Below are 15,483 nucleotides of genomic sequence, written 5' to 3' on the forward strand. Positions count from 1 at the left end.
AGCTCTAAATATACCAAAAAGGGACCACATCGCGCAAGCCAGAAAGGCAGCACACTGGCTACCTGTCAAAGAGCGCATTACATTCAAACTACTTACCACCGCACACAAATGTATCAACCTGTCTGCACCCTCATACCTGTCTGATACGCTAGCCAGATCTCACTCCACCAGACCAACTAGGCAATGCCACACCAACCAACTTAGGGTCCCACACATCAAACGAGCTAGAGCAGGTGGAATAAGCTTCCCCTACATTGCCCCTAAGCTATGGAACGCACTACCTAGCACGCTCCGAGCAGAAACCTCTCTCACTGCCTTCCAAAAAAACTGAAAACCACCTTGTTTAACTAATTCCTCTTCCTTCGTGTCGTTTACTCTCTCCTCCTCCTCTCTTTTCTTCTCCTCCTCTCCTGTAACTACTATTCTTCTCTTGCAACTAAGTAATAACTTCACTGTATGTACAACAAGTCATTTTCATATCTGTAACAAGCGCCACGATGCCGTCTGGGCTGCCTGTGCGCTAAACAAATGCGAATAAATAAATAAATAAATAAATACAGGCCAGAGGAAACCATTGACAACTGGTCAAAGGCCTTCTCTCTGTATGCTACAGTAATGATGGAGAAGTTCCCAGAACAAGGGACTGATCTGTGGAATTACAGGGACACCATAGTGGCAGAGCATAAGACATACGGGACTTCGGGTTGGATTGATTACGACAGGGGTTTCAGACATAAGATGGAAGATTTGCCCTCAATGTCTTGGGCCCAGAAGGACACGGAGGGTTGGTTCGCATTCACGGGTGGTCAGGAAAGGTCGAGTGAGCCAATCGGAGACACGACTAAGGCTTGGCAGGGTAAGTACATCGAGGACAAGAGGGAAGCTTGGCAGCCCTTTCGGAACAGACAGAGGGGCAGCGGGAGAGAAGGCGGGAACAGTGCAAGGGCCCGGGGAAGCGGCAGGGGCACCTCTGGTGGTAACACGGCCAGGGGCACATGCAGGGGTTTTAATTCAGGGTACTGCCGCTTCAGGCGGGAATGCATATTTGCCCATGCCTGTGAGAAATGTAAGGGGTCCCACCCCGCTTCTACCTGCTATCAAGGGTCCAGGGGCCGAGGTAAGAACACCCATTGAAGGGATCTGGGGGAAGGGACTCTCACCCATAAGAATGACCACATTGCTAGGATGGCTAACGGATTACCCAAAAATTGGCGAAGGAAAATGGATCCCCCAGGGTTTTAGGGAAGGGTTTAGGATCCCTTATGAAGGACCCCTGACATCACGAGGGGCAAGGAATCTACCTTCAGCGGACAAACTACCAGGTATTGTGAGCGTAAAAATTGCCAAAGAAAAAGCATTGGGGAGAATAGTGGGTCCCTTCAGGGTAGCTCCCCTTCCTAACTTCATTGTGTCCCCACTGGGGGTTGTCCCTAAAAAGGAAGTAGGGAAGTACAGGTTGATTCACCACCTGTCTTACCCGGAAGGGGATTCTGTGAATGACTGGCTGGACCCGGATTATTGCTCCGTTACATATGCTTCCTTTGACAAAGCAATGGAGATAGTGTGCCAGATGGGAAGAAGAGCATTGTTGGCAAAGGTCGACATTGAATCCGCTTTCAGACTCCTGTCAGTCCATCCGGAGAGCTTTCATTTGTTGGGATTCAAATGGGAAGGCCAATTTTTCTTTGACAGGTGCATGCCAATGGGGTGTGCTGTTTCATGTGCCTTCTTTGACCAATTTAGCTCCTTTTTGGAATGGGCATCAAAAGAAAAGGAACCAAGGGGGTCAATCATGCATTACCTTGATGATTGTTTGTTCATTGGTAAGGAGGGTACTCAGGACTGCGGAGCTGCATTAGAGTCCTTCCCGGTGCTAATGGCAGAATTGGGGATACCCCTGGCCAGAGAGAAAACACAAACCCCAGTCCATGTCCTCACATTTCTAGGCATAGAAATTGATACTTGCAAAGGCACATGCAGGTTACCAGCTGAAAAGGTAGAGGGGCTTATGGAATTGATTTCCAGCATCCTAGCAAAAGAAAAGACAACTCTGGGGCAAGTGCAACAGCTGCTTGGGAAACTCAACTTTGCAGCCCGGGTGGTACCAGCGGGAAGGGTGTTTGCCAGGAGGTTGGCAAGGGCCACAGCGGGGGTGACAAACAAACACCACCACATCAGGCTGAGCGCCGCACTCAAAGAGGACCTAGTCATGTGGCAGAGGTTTCTGAAGGGTTTCAACGGGGTAAGCCTTTGGCGGAAGGCATGGGTTACCAGCAGTGAGTTACAAATGTACTCCGACGCCTCTAGAAAGGAGGGGTTTGGTGTGATCCTGGGCACACAGTGGTGAGTGCAGAGCTGGCCAACACAATGGAGAAAGAAGGGGAGGTTGGGGAACATCATGGCGCTAGAGCTGTTCCCAATCGTGATCGCCCTCCTTTTGTGGCCAGGTGAGTTGTGCAACAGGAGGGTACGTTTTTGGTCGGACAACAAAGCAGTGGTCCAGGACATCAACTTACAGTCCGCTTCATGCCCAGTGGTTCTAGGGCTGCTAAGGAAACTCGTGGAAGTGTGCTTGTACCAGAACATTGAATTTAGGGCGAGACACGTACCAGGAATTGTGAATGTGGCTGTTGACGCTCTTTCTCGTTTTCAGTGGGAGAGATTCCGGAAGGCCCACCCAAGGGCACAGCAGAGGGGCACAGAGTTCATGCAGGAGTGGTGGCAACTGGTGTCGTGGACCCGACGCTCTGGAACCTTGGGGAGCAGTCGCTCTCACCAGGAGTGCGGTCCCGGTATCAGAAAGGCTACAGTAAGTTTGTAAGGGTGATGCAGGAAGCGGGGCATACAAACATGGGTCTTACAGCACATGTAGAGCGGTTTGTTGTGTGGGAACACAACCAGGGGCAGAGCAAGAGCTGGGTCACAAGCCATTTAGCCGCTGTAGCGTTCCATTCCAAACTGAAAGGAGAGGGGGATCCAACTAAGGAATTCTCAGTAAGGGCAGCAGTCAAAGGTTGGGGGAAACTGGAAGGATACAGGAAGGATGTCCGTAAGCCCATTAACTTTGAAGTGCTGGGGAAGTTACTTGTGGAATTGGAAGGGGTATGCATAGACGGTTTTGAGCTTGCTCTCTTCAGGACGGCATTCGCATTGGCATTCTTTGGGGCCCTCCGGGTGAATGAATAGGTGGCAACAGGGAAGGCTGATGACTCTGGGCGGACACTGTCTCCAGGGGATGTCACATTCACAGAGGATGGCACATTCACAGAGGATGGCCTTATGGTGAAGGTCAGGAGATCAAAGACCGATCAGGCCGGAAAGGGCTCCTCAATCAACTTGCGAAGAGCAGCGGAACAGTCCAGCTGCCCCACGTGGCTACTGTCCCACTACATGACAATGAGGCCAGACGGTGGGAAGTACCTCTTAATACACAGGAACGGGTCTCCACTGACAATGTTCCAATTCCTGAAGGTACTGGCCATGGCTTTAAAGAAAGCAGGGTGTCATGGGTAAGGATGGTCCACGCATGGTTTCCGGATAGTGGCAGCAACTACAGCATTTCAAGCTGGGATGCACAGGTCAGCGATCCAGAGGTTGGGTAGATGGCAATCCGACAGGTATAAACTTTACATTCGCCCAGGTGGGTAGGACAACCCAACCCCTCCAGTGGTATAGGTCATGTCCCAGGGGAACAACAGAATGGGGGGGTCAGGGGGAGAGGAAGGGTAAAAGGTTTTAACAACTATGCATTTTGATTTATTACAGCTGGGAGTGCCGTCTGGATAATTGGCCACTCGTTTATCAGCAGAGCGGAGAAATGTGCCCGCACGAAGCCGGTGCGGGGGGCCAATTTGGGTTTTCAGGACACCGAGCTGGTGTGGTTAGGCACCCCGGGCATGCGTTGGCATTCACTTCTCGCCGCACTGCGCAGACAGATCACCAGGAGGGCCCCCCCCCCCGAGGTTGTTGGTGGTGCACCTTGGAGGGGAATGACCTTGCAGACTTGGGGAGGGGCAGATTAATGAGAGTAATGCAGGAGGGCATTAGGATCTTAGCAAGAATGCTGCCTGCAATGGAAATAGTTTGGTCAGAGCTTATCCCGAGGAAGGTATGGCGGGGAGCAGAGTCCAGCGCTGCAATGGAAAGATCTAGGAGGAGGGTGACAGGAGCATGGAGCGCTTTATGAAGCAGGAAGGGCTAGTTTTTGTCAGACACATTGGTTTTCCTTGTGCGAAGGAAAACCAATAGATTTTGCAGCAGATGGATTGCATCTTTCAGAGCACGGGATGGGCCATTTCAATTTAGGACTGATGGCAAGAACTGTGTGTAAGTAGGGATTGGTGAGGATTAGCAGGAAGAGGAATTTGGTGTGGGGGCATTTGGGGTCGCGGGGGGGCCACCCCAAAGCGTGGCGGAGTTACGAGGGCGGTCCTAGAGAAGGAGGCACGCTGTGGTCTGGTCCGTGAGCTACAGCCACTGGCTGCTTCAGGCAGGATGGGGTGACACGGGCGCTGATTCCACTAGGTACGGTTGGGACTCCTCAAGAACCGATGCAGTGGCCTTATTCGCTCCATACTCTCTGGAGGAATGACTGAACTGGCAGTGGAATCCAGGGCGGGCCGTTCTCGCAAGAACGGAATGGTGTGAGATGGCTCACAGGCTTTTGGACATGGGACTTTTGTATGGCGGGTTTGGCGGAGCCACCCGGCTAAGGACCATGGTTGGTGCCAGGCAGGCATAAGACCTGAGATGGGATGGGGGGGCGCCCTCATAAGATGACTCCAAATTATGCGACCATATGTTTTTCCAATAAAATGTTATATATGTTTCCAACTTTCAGATTGTCTCTGACTCTATCATTGGGGCAAGCAAGCGGGAGATGTTATGTATGTTACCAATATGATATAAGGGGCTAAGGAGTAGGGGTTAGCTCTGCTAAGTGCAATGGATCGGTTTCCAGAATAATTGAGTCCAAATCGAACCAACTCGGGAAGATGGCAAAGGTTGGTGTTTTTATTAATTATCTAAAACGGGGAGGTTACAATGGACATCAATAGATTTTTGCTGAGCTCTTGTCAATTTCTCATTAAACGAATAGTGCGCTCAAAAATATTATTGTCCCGAGTGTTCGGGCATGTGTTTTTAAGCATACGTTGATCGATCATACAAACATTTCCTATGCACCATACTGTAGTTTTCCTCACTTTTACACATGTGAAATCAGGCAGCAGGGCGTGGCCATCTTGTGCTAATCTTATCTGCTTTCCACATTGATCTAAGGTGAACTGACCTTGCGGCACTTATTCATATCCCCCGCATCTGAGGCTCACATCACTAGACACGTACGGCCCTTTTCACGCCAATGCATGTCTTGTGTCAACATTCTCTGCACTTCAGCTAATGATGTGTCTCCATGGGAATGGCAGGACACGTCTTTCCTCAAGAAGTAGTAACGGATAACTTTTCATCAGTTGCTTTTTCAATCGTTTCACTGTTTTCTTTTCTGTTTATCCTGTGGCTTGTTTCTGCTTTGTTCAGATATCTTCGTTGCTTGTAGCCTGTGCGTGGGAACAGATACTAGTAGTATTATCTATTTTAATTTTGTCCCATAATGGCAACAATACAGTCCTACCAGTAAGAGCCGGAGTATTCCGAGGCGGAATTACTTGAAAGAGAAAGATGCAGAACTGATGGTGCTTTGGACGACAGTCGGGAGGACGAATCACCAGATCAAGAGCCTGAGCATGGTCGCATGGACGACTTCTCCACCTGGTGTACCTGCAATCAGTGCGAGGTCATGCCAACCAAGAAGAACTGCTGCTGTCGAGAAAACTCTGTATGCGTGGTCTACGTATCGGAAGAAGACACACCTTCGCTATGCGTTACCGAGCTCCATGACTTCAGGGCAGCCTGCCTCACATGGTCCGTGTTGAGGATTATGATGGTGCTTGTGCACAAACCTTGCAACAGTTCGTCCTCGCAATCCAAGTAACGAGTAAGTGTACTCTAGATTTGTTGTCACTTAGGCCACAACAGTGGAGGAGTTTTACTGGAGTACAGTAATGACTGCACACCCCACCCACACCACACTTACCTTATCTGTCGCTGTAGGTTGTGTCCTAGGCGAACACGGGCAAGCACGTAGTGGAGCTGCCGTTTGCCTCAGGCCCTTAGCAAATAGTAAATAAAGGTTTTCACTGAATTTCATAGTTTTTTAGTAGTGCAACTTAACCATAATGTCCCTTTAACAAAGTTAAAGCCGATGGCTGTCCGAGTAATGCTGCCCTGGGAGGGCCGGTGAAGAAGGGTGTTTCCTGGTCATGTGACCATGGACACAGGCCAATCAGAGGGAGTGAAAAGGATGCAGGGGCCTATGGATTCTTAACAGTAAACCAGGGAAACCACTTATAAAGGACAGGCACCCCTTACTCCCTCAGCCAATTGCTATCAAGATGGGAGGAGAGGGGAAAAGGGAACAGAAACAAAGGTCTTCACCCCAAAGGCAGTCTTTGCTAGAAGTTGAACCAGCACAAAAAAATGATTTGGAAATCCCACTAAAAACAGACAGCCCCTTCCCCCAAAAGACCCTAATAATGCTGGAAACGTCTTACCAGGCGCTTTCAAACCTGTGACTGGTAGAACACACATAGACCCCAGCAGTGAACACGTAACCCACTGAGCAATCTTACCAGCTATTTATCCCAAAATGTGCATACCACTGCATTTGGTAATGTGTTGGCTATGTGGGTTACATTTCTTATTAGCATAACACTTATTATTACAGTGCTTAGAAGCGGCCGGGATATGTCATGGCACACTAGTAAACCTGATTATAGTAGTGCTATATATTTTTAAAAGGACTCGTGAAGTTGGTGGGTAGCTAGCTTCATATTTTTTTAACTGCACAAACAAAACGATATTGGGTCTCATTACAAGTCCGGCGGTAACCTTGCCGGTGCTACCGGCGGGTTGCTGCCGGACTTGTCCATTTTACCGGTGCCTGACTTCCTGGTGGCACCGGGAGATTCCAAGTTTGGCGGGCCGGTAAGTCAGGCGCTGGTTAAGTCCCCATTTCCATAGTATCACAGGACTGTATGAAAGTGGGAAATCAGAAGCGCTGGCACCGGTGTTAACGGCGCCGGCACTTCCGTGAACAGTCTGCATACCGTAGCTGTCGGGTGCAGCAGCCACAGCAGGCAACCACGTAGTCTTCCAGTCGGAAACAAGGGTGCTGGTGAGCTTACTGGCACCTTGTGAGTAAATGATAAGAAGAAGCCCACTCCTTTAACTCTTCAAATTCAACTGATCTTTATTTGTGAAGGAAACACTCTTCCTTAACTCAGGAATTGAACGGTATGTTATTCGTCCCTTTTTAAACAAAACTTTGGTGCAGGCAAAGTCACATTAAGCCTAATAGGGCAGGAGTAAGAGATTTGCTAGATTCATCCGGAGGAATGTCTATATTGCCATCAGTTCTTGTAATTGTCCCCAAAGTTCTTATATCTCTTCAAGCCTTTATAATTTCATACGTTTTGAAATCACCCTATTGTCTTTATATATTGTCAATAGAAGAGGTATCTCTATTGGACACCCTTTGGGATCATAACCACCTCCAGTCTCATTTCCCTTTCATTCTTTCACTTGGCAGGAAGACTTTACTTGAAACCGTTAACACGGCCATCTACTTCCTTCCACACATGCTCCTCTCTAAGCTTTTGTTGCTGCTAACCTTATTGTCAATGTCCCTCAGCATACGCCACCTTTCCGCTCCTTTTCTCTCCATCGTATGATTTCCTCATATGGCTCCGACAAGCCGTCAGCTGCTCACTCGGTCGTTGCTGCCGATTGGCTGTCAAGGTCGGGCCCTCTCTCCCCGCCGAAGCACAAACAGGGAAGGCTTACACCGCGGCTCCTCCTCCACAAAGGGTGGGGGCTATGGAGGAGAGCCGCGGACCCGATGGCTTCTCTGTCAAAGCTGCAGGACAACAGACGCTCTCACCGAGGGGAAACAAGACCGCCAGTACGGTCCACGCTGCGTTTCCCTCGATTGTTTTCTTCTCTTGGGCAATGAACTTAACTGGATTCTGAACTGGGTTCAACTCAACTGGGCACAATGGGTGCCAAACGAACTTCCACTTAGGTACGGCCTAAAATCAATAGGACCATTCATATGTCGCCTCCTCTTCTGCCAGCGGACACTACTGCTCTCTCTATATTTAAAAACAAACACAGAACAACCTGCATCAGGACAGCATTCTCAGTCTTTCTTGTTCAGCAGCACTATCATTGGTCCAGTTGTCCGTCTCTCCTAAGCACATGCTGTGGTGTCCCTCCCTCCATTATGACCTCATCCCCCAGGGTCCGATTTGCTTCTTGCATGAGGAACTGATCTGACTCTGATCTTCCTTCCTTTCCACCGCCTTATCACAAATGCTCCCCCTTAAACCCTTACATTCGGGAATGGCATGTAATCTGGACAAATAATCTGCTTGAGCCATTTTCCGACCTGGCTGATGAATGGTGTGGAATGAGTAGGGTTGTAATGATAGGAACCATCTTAAAACACGTGGATTTGTATCTTTGTTCCTGGACAGCCATACCAAAGGAGCGTGATCCGTGACCAACGTAAATGTCATTCCTAAAAGATAATACCTCAGATTCTCTATGTCCCACTTCACTGCCAGGCATTCCTTTTCAATGGTCGCATATTTCATTTCATGAGGTAACAATTTCCTACTAATGAACAGGACAGGTCTTTCTTCCTCCCCTTTGTTCTGAAAGAGTACAGCGCCAAAACCTGAACCGGAGGCATCTGTATGCAGATAAAAAGATTTCACGAAGTCAGGACACCGTAGAATAGCCTTATCTGAGAGGGCACTCTTGAGGGCCAGAAATGCTCCTTCAGTTTCTGCGTTTCTCCATTCTCTCTTACATGGTTTGTTGGCTTTCAGACGATTTGTTACTGGTGCAGCGATTGTCGAGAAGTGTGGAATAAATTGTCTGTAGTACCCCACAAAGCCCAGAAATGCTCTGACCTGCCTAGTCATTACAGGGAATTGTATTCTACTGATAGCTTTCATCTTCTCCTGTTGATTTCTCCCTGACCGACATAACACCCAAGGTATTTTGTATACGTGTTAGCTAAATGTGTCTTCTTGGGGTTGACATGTAATCCGGCCTCCTTTAAGGTTTGAAACATCACCTTTAAATGTTTCAAGTGGTCCGGCCAACTCTGACTGTATATTACTATATCATCTAAATATGCCCCGACGTATTCTTCATGTCCTTTTATTAAATAGTTCATTAGCCTTTGGAAAGTGGCTGGGGCGCCATGTAGGCCAAATGGTAGCACGGTAAACTGAAACAGTCCAGCCGGAGATGCAAAATCAGTTTTTTTCGCGATCAGGATGAAACAACGGTATCTGCCAATTCCCTTTGGTCAGGTCAATGGTGGATAGGAACTCCGCTTTTCCCAGTTTCTCCAATAGATTCTCAATTCTGGGCATAGGGTATGCATCAAATTTTGATACTTTGTTTAGCCTCCTAAAATCCATACAGAAGCGAGTACTCCCATCTGGTTTAGGAACCATTACCAGTGGTGAGCACTAATCACTGTGAGACGGTTCAATTACCTTCAAGCGCAGCATCTCCTCTATCTCTTTATTAACAGCTTGCAGTCTGGCTTCTGGGATTCTATATAGTCGCACCCTCACTTTTGTACCCGGGGATGTTTGTATATGATGACAAGTTAATGATGTTCTGCCAGCTCGTAAAGTTCTTTCTTCTTAAGTGGATCGAGATCTGGATTAACATTCAGAGCTTCTTTTCATATGTTGTCTTCTGATGTGGGCAGATACTCTGATGACATCTGATCCTGTTCTGTATTAATACTCAAAGCTTCTTTTCTTAAGGGATCCCCTAGCGTTGGTAACTGCTTCGATTACCTCTTTTTTTTGTCATCGATCGCTCCCATTACAACCTTTGGCTCCTTTCATTCTTTCAAAAGATTAATGTGATATGTTTGAAGCGGAAATTTACTCCCAGGTTGATGAACTTGATAAGTAACCGGGCCCAATACTTCCTTTATCAGATATGTACCCCTCCAGGATGCTAACATTTTATTTTCGGTGGTAGGGAGTAATACAAGGACTTTATCCCCCACTTGGAACGTACGCAACTTCGTCCTCTGGTTATAATAACGTTCCTGTTTAATCTGAGCCTGTCGTAGATGTGACTGCACCACTTCTTGCAACTTCTCTACCGTCGACTTCAGCTGGGCCGCATATTCAGTCAATGTCATTTCTGCATTCGGCTGCTCCTCCCAACTCTCTTTCAGGATATCTAGGAGTGTTCTTAAAGGTCTTCCGAACAGTAACTCAAAGGGGGCAAACCCCGTAGAGGACTGGGGAGTATTTCTTAGCGTCATCAAAATCCAGGTTATTAACCTGTCCCAATTCCTTTCTCCCGACAGGATGGTCTTCCTTAACATCTGCTTTATCGTCTGGTTATACCTTTCGACGAGTCCATCCGTCTCGGGATGATATAGCGCTGTTCTCATTTGCTTGATGCATAAGGTTTCACATACCTTTTCTAGTACGTTGGACATAAAATTAGTACCACGATCTGTGATTATTTCTTTAGGGATCCCTACTCTGGCCATAAAAGGAACTAGGGCATCACACATCTGTTGAGTATTCGCTGAACGTAAGGGAAAGGCCTCTGTGTACCTGGTGGCGTAATCTACGATCATTAACAAGTATTTATGACCTCGACTTGAAGGGTCTAGAGGTCCGACTATGTCCATCCCTATGCGTTGAAAAGGTTCAAATATCAGAGGCATAGTCTGGAGGGGTGCCTTTAAAACCTTAGGATTATTTTTCTTTTGACATTCTGTGCATTGTTGGCAAAAGCGCACCACCTGGCCATATACCCCTGGCCAATAGAATCTTGCCAAGATCTTCTGTGTAGTCTTGTCTGCTCCGAGGTGTCCCTCCACCTGAAGATGTGCAACTTCTAATACAGTCTGATAGTATTTGCTAGGGATCAGAAGTTGTCGTATGATTATTTTGTCCGTGGACTCTGTAACACAATAATACAATCCTTTCTCTTTAATGAAGCAAGGCATCTTTCCATTCGGGTTGTCTACCACGGAGGTTCTTGCATGTTTCAGGATTGGGTCAAGTTCTTGGACCATACGAAAACTGTCTCCCTGTTCATCAATTTTCCAATCCACTGCAATCGGATACATATTTTTCTCTAACCATCCTTGTTTTTCCAACTTCTTGGTAGCCTTACTTTTCTTTAATTTGGGTTCTCCTAAATCCACTTCCTGGTCAGGAAAAGGAGCCTCCCTCAACCATTGATTTTCTACTTCATGGATAAGGCGGGGAAGATCCGGTACATCAGAGCCAATCAAGAGTGGTTCGGGCAATGCCGGCATCACAGCTGCTTTTATACCCATTTGCACACCCGCCATCTTAACCCTGATTTTCTTAACAGGATATGTTTTGACATCACCATGAACGCCCTGAATGGGTATACTTTCACTCAAACTCTCCATGTCTCCTACCAGCTCCGGATTGACTGCGGTTTATAAACTTCCTGAGTCTAACAACGCTCTGGTTGGCTGGCCTTCTACTTCAGCCTCACATACATATGAATAGGTGGCTTTGTGACTCGGGGATGAACTATATTGATCAACCTCTTTCCCTCTAGGTCGTTCAAAATTTCCTATGTCCATCGGTTCTGACTTGATCTTCTTTGGACACAGTCTCGCCAAGTGCCCCCATTCTCCACACTCAAAACATTTGGGACCACATAGGGGGGCACTTGGGGCTCTGTAAAGGAATGTTGTACCAGTAGTTTCATTGTTAGGTCGGGGTTTTGCCGCTTCCCAGTCTGGTTTACGGAGCATTGAGTTTGGCCACAGAGAATTGTTAGCCTGTCTGGACCCTGAAATGTTAGTGATCCCACCAGCTCTAATAAGGGAGGGATAAGAGACCATCTTTCCTTGCCCAGCTTTTTGATATGCAGAAGCTATGTCTACTGCTTCGAATAAGGTGGGTTTATGATGCTGACAAACCCACCTCTGCATTGGAGGGGGAAGAGTTTCTACAAACTGTTCTACTACCACTTTTTCTGACATCTCATGCACAGTTGCAGAAGTGGTCTGTAACCACTTGTCTCCAAGTTCCTTTACTCGGTAAAACAATTGTCGGGGGGTTTCTTCTGCCAATAACTTGGTATCCCTAAACTTGATCCTGTAGGCTTCTTCATTGTGGCCCATTCTTTCTAGGACGGCTCGTTGTATGGGTATGTTGTATTTCCAATGGGGTTAGCAGCCTGGTAGGCGCTCTGCATCTCCCCTGTTATGAGGGGAGCAATATAGTGAGCCCATCTCTCCGCCGGCCATTGAGCATTTTGGGCCACCCTTTCAAAGTTAACAAAGAAATGGGCAGGATCTTCCCCAGAGGTGCACTTCTGCAATACTGAAGCTGGTACTTGTGGCTGGGCCCTTATCGTTGCGGCTTCTAACAGCTGTGCCTGTTGCATTTGAATAGCCTGTTGGAAAGCTTGCCTGTCAGCCTGGGCCTGTTGATTTTGGAGCTGAAGAGCTTGTTGCAACAACTGTTGTCCCTCAGTTAGTGATTTTATTAGCTCTTCCATCGTGTTTCTTTCAATCCCACCGCTGCCACCAAATGTGAGTAAATGATAAGAAGAAGCCCACTCCTCTAACTCTTCAAATTCAACTGATCTTTATTCGTGAAGGAAACACTCTTCCTTAACTCAGGAATTGAACGGTATTATGTTATTCGTCCCTTTTTAAACCACACTTCGGTGCAGGCAAAGCCACATTAAGCCTAATAGGGCTGGAGTAAGAGATTTGCTAGATTCATCCGGAGGAATGTCTATATTGCCATCAGTTCTTGTAATTGTCCCCAAAGTTCTTATATCTCTTCAAGCCTTTATAATTTCATATGTTTTCAAATCACCCTATTGTCTTTATATATTGTCAATAGAAGAGGTATCTCTATTGGACACCCTTTGGGATCATAAGAACCTCCAGTCTCATTTCCCTTTCATTCTTTCACTTCTTTCTCTTGGCAGGAAGACTTTACTTGAAACCGTTAACACGGCCGTCTGCTTCCTTCCACACACGCTCCTCTCTAAGCTTTTGTTGCCGCTCACCTTATTGTCGGTGTCCCTCAGCATACGGCACCTTTCCGCTCCTTTTCTCTCCCTCGTATGATTTCCTCATACGGCTCCGACAAGCCGTCAGCTGCTCACTCGGTCGTTAGAGGAGAATTTCCAATAAATATGCTGGTATAGTATAAAGGTGCCCACCTTTTCAACCCAAAAATGTATAATGGAATATTCCAAGCAAAACAGAATTCAAACAAGTGACGCATGCATTGATGAAACTTTCATGTGGTCTTGTGGGTAAACATGAAACATGAGAATTTGGGGTGAAATCCTAGTAGATGAACAGTTGAGTGATCAAACCCTTCTAATGCTGGCCTCAAAAACACATAACAGTGGTTGCGTGCGTCCTCTAAAAAAATGTTCGGATGCTGTCCACCCACATGTATCCTCGATTTGTTCCCTGAAAGTCAGCATAGGACCAGAACCAGAGAAAAAAATCCCTCTAGTCCAGGACTTCAACCTCTCTTTGCACATCCATGGCATATAGTCATGACTCACTTGCCCTCTAATCCTTACCCTTCTCCCCCACAAAGAGGACTTGAAACGAATGCAAACCATAGTAAAGTACTCGCACAAATATATAAACCCATACCGAAATATGCTAGGCAAAAAATGTAATTGTGGCATTATTCCCCCGCCCCCTACCTTGAATGGAAGGCTACAAGCACCAGCATGCAATTCAGCAGAAGGCAAAAAAATGACTTGTGGATTTTGAAAATGTACTTAAAAGACTTAAACACTCATAACAAAAGGTAATGTGGGAAAATGTTACCTGTTTGTGTTTCAATGTTTGACAAAGGCATACTGCATATATATTGTGAGGGAAATCATGTTACGTTCTACCTAAAATAAATGGTTTATGGTGTGGAAACATGAACATGTGAAAACAAGGCAGATAGTTTAAAACTGTTTTGCGTGATGCTCTGTCGCGACGGATCCAGGCCACGAGAGTTATCAGGTGAGGGGGCTGGATGTTCCCTCACGATGCGGATCAGACACTGACCAAGAGTTTCTCTTCAGCTCCTGCCCGGGTATGTTATGTTACCTTGCATTTATATAGCGCCTTATGTATCATTGGTATGGTACTAGTCTAGTGTGTCAAGGTGCTCACTTGTTCTAAGCACCTTATCAGCGGGACTGGCAACTGTTGGGTGGGTGGGGGTGATGAAAGAAAAGCATTCACCTGCCAGAGAAGCAGCCACACTCCCTTTCCCCCCATGTTGCCTCAAGCCATACTTTAACGAGGTGCTAAGGAAGGAAACCAAGGGATGAAGAAAAAAACACTTAAACCTCTCAACATTCCTGCTGGCAAAAAGAAGCTTTCAATTGAAGACTAGAAGAGTCCAGACCCTAAGCTCCATACACGAGTGCGTGTGTGCAATCAGGGATTACCCCAGAGTACTTGGTGTGATCCAGCGGACCTACTCCCCGGGCCCCAGAACATGCCAGATTCAGGCTGGGTGAAAGCACGGACGAGCTCATGGTTGCTAAGCAACCCGTACAGAACACTTGAAAGCACGAGAAACAGTGGCGCAGGCACCGTGCTTTTTGTAGCCTTTTGATTTGCCAATCAAGAAGGCTGGCGTGATGTGGAATTTCGGTATTCCACCCATGGGTGCGTTTACCACCATTGGGTAGTTTTCTGATGGTATGCAGGTTAGACATTTTGTAGGCACTCAATTGGAAAGAAGGCTGTTTTAACTGCAGCACCAAACTGTCAATTCATGTGGGGTCGGCATCCCAGATGAAACCATAGTTTTATAGGGACTGTTTCTCAAATGAAGTTGTGGAGGGGGGCAACACGAGACACTCTTTTATTCCTCTACAAAAGACCTGTTTGGCTGTCTCTTCTTATGAAATCTCGCTTTCAAATCTCATTTCATGTCTTCTACTGCTATCACCGTGGACATTACGCTCTTTACTGTGTCCCTTAACCTAGACGTGTCATTAGCACGTCCTGGACCCTGGATTACATATCTGCTTTGGACACTAATGGCACTGCAAGTGACTTTGCCTGTGAATCCCACATCTCTCTTGAGCTTCAACGAGCTTGCATATCTTCACGGGACCCCCTCATCCTTCCTGGTCCTTAAAGAGCTGAATCTTCTGCCCCATGCGTCCATCAGCTCTCTGGGCCTCCCGAGCAGGGTCTGCACCCCCGACACTGCCACTCCTGAGCAACCACAACCTCTCTTGTGCCTCCTTCAGCTTTCCTTGCCTTATGGAGTTGACTGTTTTCCATCCAGGCCTCCCTCAGCTCGCTTGGGCTGCACTGGAGTG

The sequence above is a fragment of the Ambystoma mexicanum genome, chromosome 1p (assembly GCF_040938575.1).
Source record: "Ambystoma mexicanum isolate Mex_15411 chromosome 1p, UKY_AmexF1_1, whole genome shotgun sequence".
NCBI classification, from domain to species: domain Eukaryota; kingdom Metazoa; phylum Chordata; class Amphibia; order Caudata; family Ambystomatidae; genus Ambystoma; species Ambystoma mexicanum.